Source organism: Passer montanus, unplaced genomic scaffold (assembly GCF_014805655.1).
Source record: "Passer montanus isolate IOZ18808 unplaced genomic scaffold, ASM1480565v1 scaffold27, whole genome shotgun sequence".
Taxonomy (NCBI): Eukaryota; Metazoa; Chordata; class Aves; order Passeriformes; family Passeridae; genus Passer; species Passer montanus.
Genome location: NW_024367372.1, coordinates 8,608,993 through 8,621,237, shown reverse-complemented (window position 1 = coordinate 8,621,237; position 12,245 = coordinate 8,608,993). Strand labels below are relative to the sequence as shown.

At 40.1% G+C, this 12,245-nt stretch overlaps 1 protein-coding gene across 6 annotated transcripts in view; it reads right to left on the bottom strand.

Moving 5' to 3' along the window:
* The window catches only part of DICER1 (dicer 1, ribonuclease III), a 66,472-nt gene extending 55,186 nt beyond the window's left edge, over nt 1-11,286 (bottom strand). For 3 of the 6 annotated variants that reach the window (XM_039712488.1, XM_039712489.1, XM_039712491.1), the window contains exon 1: nt 10,973-11,165. The gene's annotated coding sequence lies outside the window, so the exon portion shown is untranslated. Of the gene's footprint in view, nt 1-10,710; nt 10,805-10,972; nt 11,166-11,193 lie in introns of those variants that run through there. The other 3 variants (XM_039712486.1, XM_039712490.1, XM_039712487.1) reach the window with 2 other exon arrangements.
* Between the last annotated feature and the right edge of the window lie 959 nt (nt 11,287-12,245).

Genomic DNA, 12,245 nt, shown 5'->3' with positions numbered 1-12,245 from the left:
CTTGGGACATATTAAGACCTACCAGAAGAACACAGTAACAGCCTGGCAGGTACATTCCTGGTGACTGACAAGGAACGGCCTGGAAAGGACAGAAGGATGAGATAAGCCGTAGAACACATCTCCATTCTGAATGGGGGAAACAAAACCCAAATTCACATATAATCTCTCTCAGTTATCACTGCATCACTCCTCCAGTCTGGACAGCTCTGCACATGCATAAATTCTTTCACTTATTGATGAATACTGCATTAAGAGCACTTTCTTAGCCTTATTTATGCTCCCAGTCCCCTGCAGACGACCGATTCCAGCAGGTCAGACTATGTTTCTCCAGGGGTCAATCAAACCCAGACTCTCTGAAGACATCCATGAAGCAGCACAGAAGTGAAGGGCAGCTGTAATGAACACACAGACCGGCTGGATCAGAAGCACTGGGAGCATGCAAGTGACTAAAAACTCAACCTGGTTATGAGGGAATTCAAGGAAAGGTGCAAATTTCTAGAAGCAAACCAAAAAAGATATGAATGCAATCAAATATTTGGAAGAGCAAAGATATTTCAGATTTTAAAAAAAAAGAAAACACAAACTAAAAACTCCCAGACCTTACTAAAAAGTCTTCATATACCAAATAATTTCTTTTATCAACAAGGAATAATCAAGCATTTTAAAGTTAATTACTCCACCATTAACATGCCAATACAGCAAGTCCAATTAAATTAGAGGCATTAACATCCCTAATTTTGACGAATACTGGTAAACATCACAGATTCATACTAGGAAAGCTTACATCTAGGATTATTACAAAACTACCCTATTAGTTGGAAATTTATATTATTTTTATAGTTTTCCTTAGAAACTACTGCATCCATATTGATAACATTTAGGCTGATTCACAACACAGGCATCTGACTAATTAGAATAATAGCATCACAGCCATCAACACTGCAGTAATCACATCATTATCCTTATTAATTCTTATACTGAATTATGTAGAACAACTTTCCCCCTGCATACAATGGTGTATTTGGAAAGAATTTATAACTCAATTAATGCAAATATATAACGTTTATAATAATAGAAGTTGAAATTATTCAGAATAAATATTTAAATACAAGTGACTTTCAATTTCATTGACTAATCATTTGCTTTCATCAGCTAATGAGCAGCTTATTTGAGAAGGCATACGCAGATGCATTAAGATGCCTAAAGAGGCAGATAATTGATGACTTCCAGAATGACTTAAGCAGATTACATGCCTAACTTTCAATGGAGATTTCCCTCTTCCTCAGCACTGCTTTCTCAACCCTGAACAGGAAGTCTCAAACTTCTCTTTAACTAATGATTTTAAGAAATTAACTTTTTCACAAATTCCTAATTTGCAATTCAAGCTACTTCAAATACATACTAAGAAAAAAACCCACCAAACCACTAAAGCAAAGAAACCCCCAAAACCCAACATATAGGCCTCTAAGACTTGTCATAGGAAAGTAGTTTTGAAATAAAATTTCAAAGGTATGTGATTTTTAAGTTAATAATTATTGAGTTTGACCTTGTTGCACAGACGAGATGTTACAGAAACTGAGACTAATCAACTAAAGCAATGAAGTATGTTGAAAAGGAAGAGTGCCTTAAATCCTTATGGGCAAGCTGTCACTGAGAAGAGTGATCTTATTACTCCTCTTTTAGTAGGATTCAGCACGTGGCATGTGCAGAGGTTTTACATCCCATCATTTTACCAGACCGGTATTTCATTTGAGCTCTCGCAAACATGCTTATAAAAACCTGCAGCTGGTTGTACAGTCAAATTTTTCTAAAACCATCAGAGAATAAATAAATTCCTGATGTAAGCAAAACACAGGAAAGATTCTTTTCATTTTATTTTTTTTTTTTTCATTTTCACTCAGCAGCAAGACAAAACACTGTGTAACAAAGGCTTCCTGGTCACAGCTTCCCACACATTTATTACAGCATGGTTCCACATGCAAAGCACCACTCTTGCCTCTCTTCCATCTACCTGCTGCCCCCACAACTCTTTCCAAGTCATCTGTGGCCACAGCTGAGTCAGACCATAACAGAATGAAAGAATCACACAGTATAAATTGTTTCTTAGATGAATTAGTCTTGTTAATTCATTCTACCATAAAACTTCAGAAATGCTTGCTCCAATGACACTTAACAACAAATACCAGGACCTGGGGGGAAAAAGTTTGGGTTTTTTCCTAGGCAGAAATGCCATCTAAAATGCATGTCAAACTAGAGCCCAAGACACAGCCTAAGCTCCTCAGGTGCGTAACAGGAAGAAAAAATTTGCTGTTTTGAGTAGCACCTCTGTGATCAAGTACCCCCCTAATTAGAATGCCAATTTTTTTTTTTTAATAATCTAAATCAGTGTTCTGATTTTGTCTTTTTAATTAACCCTCTTGACAATATCGTAATATTAATTGAAAATAATCCTGGCCTTAAGCATTGGCTACTACTTCATATGAAAATTACACATGCACTCAAACAATATTCCTGAAGTGTGCCAGTAAACTAAAATTTGTAAACATTGTTTACCTTTTAAATCCAACAGGATGTAAGAGTTAAACCCACACTCATCTGCTCAACTCATAACATTGAAAAGTACATTGTTTACATTTTGGACATTGCTTAAAGATCTAATACATCCATCTATGATATGCAACCACAGTTGCATGGTATCTCTATTCAATTACATGTTTCAACAAAAACTGCTGTGAATTTTTACCATAAAAATTGAGTTTAGCCTATGGAGAAAAACCAAAAACCACCGAAACCATGGTTTGGACAATCTGTATAGCCTAAGCCCATCCCTAGTTCTATTAGTTCTGCTCTGAAGGCAACTTTATGGGGTGGGGAGAAACATCTTATTCAAGGTGGGGAAAAAAACAAACAAACAAGAAAGTCTTCCTGATTTGCAAAGGCAGCCCACCTCTCTCAACTACTCTAACTTGTTACTTTTGAACTTCCCACATCATTATACAGCTAATTCTGCTCTGGATAGTGTGGAGTCCTAAAGCCCTGATTTCAGGTGAGTGATTACAAATCTCCACAAGGTTCATGGTAAACAAACTAGAGTTGTGTGGTTCTGTTTGGGGACTATGATGGTTGGCTTTAGGAGCTTTGTTTGTTCCTTTTGAATTAGGACAATGATTTCCCCTTCTCCCACTAAAATGGAAGCACTGAGCTTTTGAAGAGTATTTAAAGCTAATAAATTATACACGAGACCTTGAACATACAATTTTTCAAAAAAATCTCACCCCATCATTTTCATAAGAATGGAAAACAGGATAGAGGAAAATACTCATTTTTAATAAAATTTAATAACTTTGTTTTACTAAGTTATTAAGTCATTGATTTGTATCTAATTGTATATTAGTGTCTCTTGGAAGATACACTGGCTACATTTCAGGCAAAAAGGAAAATAAGTCTCAGAATTTTAAGCAGTTTCTTATACAGATTCCTAATTATGGAGTCACAACTACAAATTACCGCTAGGTAAAAATGAGAGGTTTTAAACTAGGCATAACTCCAGATGTGACTTTTCCAAGTTAATAGCTAGTCTAAGTGTTCCATCTTGGTTACTGCACTGATTATAGTTACTTTTATTAAAAAGCTGTTCATATCTCAGAACAGTACTTGCTAAAGAAGTGTTGTTAAATCCAATTGTTTTTTAATTTAAATTTCATAGCATAATTTTCCCCTCACTTTGTTCCTATACTGGATTTACCACAGCTGATTTTTATGCACAAACCCACAAAACTACTGTCATAACTTGTTTATAACAGCAGCTATTAACAGTAAGTGAGAAAGTACGGAGTCGAGAAAAACATGGTACAATTATTTCAATGAATTGGTGAGTACTAGTTTGAGATCAGTTTTCATGAGACTGTAGATCCAATCTGATGACAACCTAGTGCTCAATGAAGGAACCCCACTGTGACTGCTCCTTCCCTTCTCTAACAGCTCTGACTGTCTGCTTTTCTGGGAGCAAAACAGTTCAGGACAATATAACCAAGCGGTACTTTTTTCCTTGGCCTAGGCAAGTTTTCTACTGGCTCAGCAAGCTGAATTAAGTAGTTGATATGGATCAGAGGAGTTTTAGAGCTGCCATGAGGAGGTGGTTGTCATCCACTTTGATAGCCACTTGAACGCCTTCATTACAGAAAATAAGGAAATTGGATTCCACAGGTTTTTGTGCAATTTAAAATCAGACACCAGCTTCTCTTCTCTACTGCCAGCTGCTGCTGAACTGTGTTACACTATGATCAATAATAATTCCAAACCCAAAACTTCTTCCTGTGTAATCCACAATTATTAAATGGTGCCAGAGGAAACACCTAGAGGCAGCAGACTGCAGTAAGGGGATGAACAATTAAAGGTTTAACAACTCCTAATAGCTGGCAATGTATGCATTAGTAACATACTATTCCAAATGCCTGCCAGAAACCAGCACCTGCTTCATCATTATGCCCTAAAATCGTCCAGTAATTCCTTACAGACCCTCATCAGCTGAGATAACAATTGGTCAATAGACAGTTTACATGAATCATTAATTTTGTCACTAAAAACTCATCCTGTACTCAGTTTAGGCAACACCTAGTCATTAGAAGACCATTCTCCAGACAACTTAATATTAATCAAGGACGCTTTAACTTCAACATAGCAAAGCATTAACTATGCAAGGATTACAACAGGGAAAATTGCTCATCTCCTGGAAGCTGATCATACATCTTTCAAAGATCCACGAAGCTCATAAATGTCTTTGGCATTCTTCCAATCCTTTTTTCAATTAAATACTTGAAGATAAAAATGCATTACTTTTCTAAAACCTACACCCTTTCTCCTCCAGAGCTTTATCACCCATCATGCCTCAAACCCATTGCTTTCAAATTGCTCAGTAGGTGGTATAGCCACACTTCTGTAGTGGGAGATTTAATTAACTCTGAGCCTTTGTGACAGTAAACAAACCAACTTATCTATTCACTACATAAACCTATGGATATAATGGGTATACGTTTCTGGATATACCTGGATACATTTTTATTTTTTGATTAATAATCTTTGAAAGTACACAGTTTCTTGTTGCCCTATCACTTACAGCTTGCTATCTTTCTTTAGTGTCAGTGAAATCCTGAGGCTAATGCTGGTAAGAGTTCAATATTCTTTAGAAACAATGAAGAAAGGAAAAACTTTCCTCACATGTTTTTACAAGTTGTAAAAAATTGTGAGGCAGTCCATGAGACCTTGCTGGCAGTAACTGTAGAAATAATGAAAAAGACACAAAGATAATCCCATGGCTCTCAGCAATAAGCTTCTGTCACTTCCCCCTTACAGTCTCTGCCATTCATGCTGACTCTATTCATTAAACTGGTAGAAAACATTCATATTCCAATTTTCCTCTTACTTTGTTTCACACAAACATAAGCAGCAAGAAGAACAAATGACAAAAACACACATAATCAAAAAACACACATCAGAAACAGAGATTTAAATGTGTGCATGTTCAGGGTATTTTTGTTTTAAGAAGCAGTATACTTTTTTATGCTCATTATCTATCTCCAACAGTAATTTAGTTTCTACAGTCTTGGAGGTCATTGAGATAGCACTATGTTAGACAGCAAGAGCCACGAAAAATTATCTTCAGTAGCTGGGGGGAATAGAGAAGCATAGATTTTTTTTCCCCAAAACAAATTTTAACAGAGGTCATATCGCTTCTTAATAACTTTATGTAGCAAGTTGAACATACAGGCATTTAACTTTAGCTGAAAGATGGTAAACATTGTGGCTCACTAAAGAAAATTGACCAGACTTTTGCTTGTATTGTAAGCACTTTATGTCTTCTTCCAAAAACAAAAGCCTAGTAGCCACTGACCATTAAGATACAGCAAAGCACGAGTTTGCCTGTTCAGAAATACACAGCTTCAGTGAGGAATTAAAAGTCATGCTTAAGACTGATTCCAGATACTAATACCCTGAATATAGAAGATATACTATCAATTAATATAATTAATTCATAAAACCCCAGTTAATTAGTCAGATTAAATACATTTAAATGTTTTAAGGCATGCAGAATATAAATATCTGGAAAATGTCTTTTATTTATGCACTTGAAAGTTAAACTCAAAAGAGGAGGTGAAAACAAAAATACCTGAATTAACTTGCCAAAACTCAGTGAGAGAAGTTAGGTCTTCTAAGGTTTGAGTGCTATCTAGAATTCAGATCACCTCTAAAAGATTTTACTACAAACTGCAAGGCAACTTCACCTTTAGATATTAATTTCTGCTTGAAGAAAAAAATATGGAGTGGAAATATCATAAAAGTTCAAAGAAAGCTGTAAGAAACTTGGTCTAGATCAGAAACAAAGCAGACTTGGCAAACGAACGAGAAACATGAATTGCAAAGGTAGCCAGCCCAGACATGCTTGCACAGCCAAATCACCTCAATGGAATCAAACAAATTAACTTTAAAAAGCAAAATGTATTTACCTCACTTCCTAAGGAAAGGAGACTTATGCAATCAATGGGCAAGTCTAAAACTCCAATTCAGTTTTCAAAAATAAAATTCCTAAATTCTTACATTTAAGATCAGTTTCTTTACTGCTACCCAGCTACTTACTAGCATCTCAGCTGAGGAAAAGGCTGCTACATGGCCTGACAAATTATCAAGAATCAGAATCCAAAAGAGGAGACAGGCACCAGAAATCAGGTTTTAGTAACTAACAATAAGGGGTTGGTTCAAAAAAGCATTTAGGGTTAGGGTTTTTTTATGTTCGTGTATGCATTTGCACAAATGAAAAAAACTCAAGGATACTGATATTTAAAACAAACAAAAAAATCCCAAGGCCACCTAAAAGAGCCACAAACTGACCACCTCTGTTTCCAGCAACCAATCCTTCAAGTCAGTAGCCACCCTGCTGCTTCTCAGATCTCTCACGCCCATTCAATGAGCCCAAAGGAATCAATTCTTTACGAAGAATACAGAATATTTAAAACATGGGCAGAAACTGATCCTGCCAGCTTACATGATGGAAGTACTGAGTCACTGACAGAAAGAGAAGAAAGCAAACCAAGATTTCTACTACCATTAGCAAAGATCAAAAGAGAACTCTTTTGATTTTTTTTGTCTTGGAAAGAAGGAACTCATTAGAAACACCCATGCCAACCAAAACACAAATCACAGGCTGAAAAGTGTATTGCATTCAAGGAAGGACCACAATAGGCACTACTGAAGTCTCTTGGATCCAGAAGTATTTTCAACAGGAGAAAGTGGAAAATATTGCCCTTTTTTCTATTTTGCATAAGAGAACAGCCTTTCAACACATCCAGCTGTGCAATAATGCAAGTAAATTCCCTGACACGAGTTTGAGTTCTCTGCTTCTTGACCATACGGTTTTGAAGGTAACAAATATAATGGAAAACTGATTTAACTAATGCAGTCTGCAATACAGAGCAGAAATAACATGGGAATTCCAAATATATTGCTCAGCTCGCAGACTTGAAAAATCATGTTACTAGATAAGTATGCAAGAACTATCAAAACCAAGAGTTTACCTAATATAATAACTTGGCACACATTAAAGTGGGCACTACTTTGTTCTCTAGATTAAGTCTTCTAGAATGTTTATTTTAGTCCTAAAGCTTCCATACCCCCAGTTTAAACACCAAAACTTGAAATGTCAATGAAGACTGCAACTTCAGCTAAAAAATTAACTTTTATTTTTTATAATATATCAAATTTCTTCTCTTCTGGTTTATCACAATACATATGGTACTCACAAAAGGCTAAAGGATGAAAAAATAGATGTCAGGAAGGTGTAAAGCAAAATCATGCTTTCTGATCTACTCCAACTGTTCTTAGCCTTCAGGATATAGCATTCTAAAAGCACATTCCAAACATTTTATAGAAGCTCCTGTAGTACACAACACTATAATTACAGTTTTACCTTATTTAATAGTAGCACTTTCTAAAAATATCTACAGAAATAAAACCAAACTTCTATCAGTCTGAAGAAATTACTTGAACACATGAAGGTGATGGGATACAGATGGCCAGTGGCTGGCTACAGTCAGGCACTGGGACATAGGAGCCACCTTGCTGTTCTGCTAACAACCTATCACACTCAGCATACTCCTGGTTTGTATTGCCTGCATGAGAGGGAAAAAGGTCAGAGATAATTGTGGACAACAGAACAACTATCTCAGAATGTTCTCAAGTTCTACCTGCTGCCTGACAGCGATGCCTTTTCACCGGCCCTAAAGTCATGGGCCAGACACAGGTGATTAAAAGGGGTTACCTTTACAAGGATCCTTATGGTGCACGACATGCTGGACGAAAAGCGTTGAAGATGCACACGTAACATAAAGCAGATACAATTTATATGTTTAGAAATGAGCATAACCTACAAGAATCCCCAATTCCAGACACAGGTAATGAGGCAATTCCCCCCTGGTTCTACATTTTTCCAAAATTCCCCGCAGGATAACAACTAAACTCTGTTCATGAAAATGTGGCTCAAGAAGTCATTTTGACCACAGTTCCCAGAGGACCTAACCTTGGACCCTCAGGGCTTGGAGCCGCTGGAGAATTTCTTTTGTCTTTCTGTCCAATGGAGTAGGCTACAAATACATACGTAAAGACTACAGAAAATAGTTAAAAGCAAAAAAGGCAAAACCCAATTTGGTATCAATCAATTAACCTATGCCCCAAAACAACAAACCTGTCTGTAGTCTTACTGTAACGCTCATTGTCCCTAAAGCCCTAGAATCCTTTCCAAAATCTTCCTGAATTCTTGCTCTCACTTTTATTCAGATAAGTAGAACTTATCTAAAGAGAACTCAAAATTATTTCAGCTCTTTTATCCATTTTGCTAAATAACTCCTCGCTCTTTTAAGAATGCATGTGTTTTTATTTGGTTTTATCAGTAATTTGCATTCAGTACAGATAAATGCACATTTAGTCAGCTCATACTGAAAGCCAGCACAGGTCAAGCAGAGATACTCAGACTCTGAGCACCTGTGCTGCAGTAAATCCATACACTTCACTGAAAAAGTGGCAAAGTACTTCACACATTTTTGCGGTGGAAAAGGAGAAACATCTATGGACTACATAAAAAACCCCATGAAAATACATCTGTTTTTGAACTGCAGGTTTTAGATTTTTTTTCATTTGTATGCTGCAGATGATCAAAGTATTTTTAAAAAGAAGGAAAACAGAAGTATAACTTCTAGAAAAATATTAGTGTAATATAACAGACAAAGCAGCTTGGTTGGCTACCAGTAACCAGTGGAGGACATGTATGGAGGTGCCTAATTGCAGGGCAGGCAGAAGTACCTTCCATGGACCAGCCACCTTGGTGTTTGCCAAGACTGAAAAGATACTCTGGTTTTTACAGCCTTGGATGAATTTCACTAGGAATTAATTGTTTCAACTGTCTGGTAAACTTCTGGCATTCCCAAGAGACTGACGCACCATGTCTGTCAGTTACACACAGTGTAAAGGAGTATCACATTTGTGTTCAGTAGGATAGAGAATCCTTCAAAAACAGGAGAAACAAGCAAACAATCAACACTTCCCTTTTCTACTTTCTTCATGACTCTCTTTGTGATGTTTGTTACCCTTTCAGTGATATGTCCTTCCTCATGTGAAAAGCCCCAGTCAATTTTCCATCTACACTTCTCTTAGCCTAATACAACCTTTCTGAAGTAGAAGAGGGATAAAAAGAAAATACCCAAACTGCATTTAATATTAAACATATGGACTGAGAACAGATTTATAAAACCACATATTGATGTCACTGCCTTCTCAATTAATTGTTAATTTTCGTATTAATCGCTTTGTGGCTGCCAAGTACTGACCTGCCACTTTCACAGAACTGTATTATCAGGATGCTTTGAAGAACAGCAGTTGCTAATTCAGGGTAAACACTTCTGAATAAATATATACATATTCTTAACCCTACCAATTAATAAACAATCCAATTATTAAACACGTAAAAAAAGCACCTTCCAGCTGAAAACTGCTAGTAGCATCTTCAAATCACACGGACCATAGTGTGGAGATAGACAATAAGAAAGACTCTCTTAAGAGAGGAAGTTAGGAAAATAGCTATGAAATGAATTTCAGTTAGTGTCTGTATGAACTTGCTAAAACAAGCACCACCCCCACCTACGGAACATGCACGTGCAGTCAGCATTTCAACAGAGCATCCATCGTGGCTTATTTAAAGAAAACACGTAAAACACAGTGAAACAGGGCAAACTGCCTGCAAATTAACTGTTTTGATTACCACGTTTAGAGAAAGAAAACCGAAGACAATCTTCCAGCCTACATACTTTCAGCACTTGAGACCACCACCTAACTTGAAGACCAAAATCCTAACACTAAAAATAGTCAAAGCTGATCGGAAGTGCCAGACATCCTCTGGACTGTTAGCGGTTCACTGAGATTCGCTATTCACTTTGAGAGCCACTTTCATTAAACACTAATTTCTGGTTAAGCATAATGCACACAAAAAAATAATTTTTTTTTTGTCAGATATCAGTATCACCCCCCATTTTCTACTCATGCAGGCTACATCTATATTACCTAACAGAGCAACAAAGTCCTGCCCAAAAATATATCTTGTAACCTTTCACTTTTCAAGGCACATTCACACAGCACAAGGTCAGCCTTAATACCGCTGCCTTCATTTACCCTGGAAAAAGACGGAAAGGAAGCAAAGAAGAACCAAGACATTCTTATATCGCCTTTAACATCAGCACCGCCGAGTCTGAACTCCTTCCCCCCGGCCACTGCTGTCCCCGGGCGCGGCGGGAGGGCCGGGGAGCCCCGGGGGCGCCGCTCACAGACAAAGCCGAGCGGGGCCGCGGCGCGGCCGGGCCGCGGGAGCTGCGGCCAGCGGGCGCGACACACCCGCGCTCGGCCGCCATGCAGCTCCCGGCGCGCCATCTCCTACCTGCTCGGACCGGACCCAGCCCGGCGCTTCCCCCTACTACAGGCCGCGTCTCATTGTGCTCCCGCCGCCGCCATTTCCCCGCCGCCGCCGCCTCAGTCCCCGCAGCTGTCAGGTCCCTCCATTCACCTGGGCCCGGGACGGCCTCCCCCTCCCTCCCGTGCCCCTGCGCTACGGCCGGCGCTACGCAAACGGAGCGCCGCCCCCGCCCCTCCCGCCCGTACCAACGGGGGCCGCCCAGCGCCCGCGGCGCAACCCCGCTCCGAGAATTCCGCCCTGCGCAGTCCGCGCGCTCCGCATCCCCCCACGCTATGAGAGGAAGCAGGCGATTGGCGGCCGCGGCCGGGTAAAAGGTGAAAGGTTCGCCAGGCGGCCAATGGGACGGCGGGATACAGCGGCTGCCGGAGCGGCTCCGGGCGCGCACGTGCGTGCGCGCTCCCGCCCTCCCCCGGCGGAGCAGAGCGAGCGCTCGGCCGTGCCCGCGGCGGGCGCGCGCGGAGGCGCTGAGGCGAGGGCGGCGCCCGCCATCTTGGCAGGGAGGCCGGGGCCCGCGCCTTCGCTCCCTGTGCCCCTCAGGGTCATGGAGAGGTTGTTCTATCGTACGGCAAACCCTAGCGGAAAAAGGTGATCCCTTTTGGCATTGCGGACAGAGAGCAGCGCTGAGCTGCTCTCTATCAAAAATCCCACCTTTCCATACACAAATAAGAAGTCACCTCCCTGCCACAGGCCAAGTGCAACTTTCCCACTGGGGAGCCTTCAGTCCCTGCTGGTGCAGGGCCCAGAAGGTGGAAGAAGAAAGGACAGCTGAAGGTGGTTGGGTCATGTGGGCTCCCAGGGCAGCATCTCCATCTGTCACTGTGTGGGGCAGATTGTTGCCTGGCTGGAGCACTGGTCTCATCCAGTATTTTGGCAACACTCCATTGATCTAGTAGATGTTACTACTAAGTATTTTTAGAAGTGCCCTGAAATATCTGAAATTAAACAGCTGGTGTAGGGTAAGGTTTTGCCACCACCAAAACCCCTCAGGCACAGGCAGATGAGTTGTTACATTTGTGTTAAACCAGGGGACCAAGTGAGAGTCTCCTGTGATCTCGTGTGCTTGCACAAGGACTGGATGGTGATCGACCTTGGTGCCTGATAAAGAAGATGACCATAAATGCAATGCCACTTCTGGCCAGCCACTGCCCGTGTAAGCTGTGCAGAAGGCAGCGTGTTTGCAGTGCAAGATCTGTCACTGGATGTCCAGCTTCCTCCTTCCACCTGCTCTCTGCCAGGG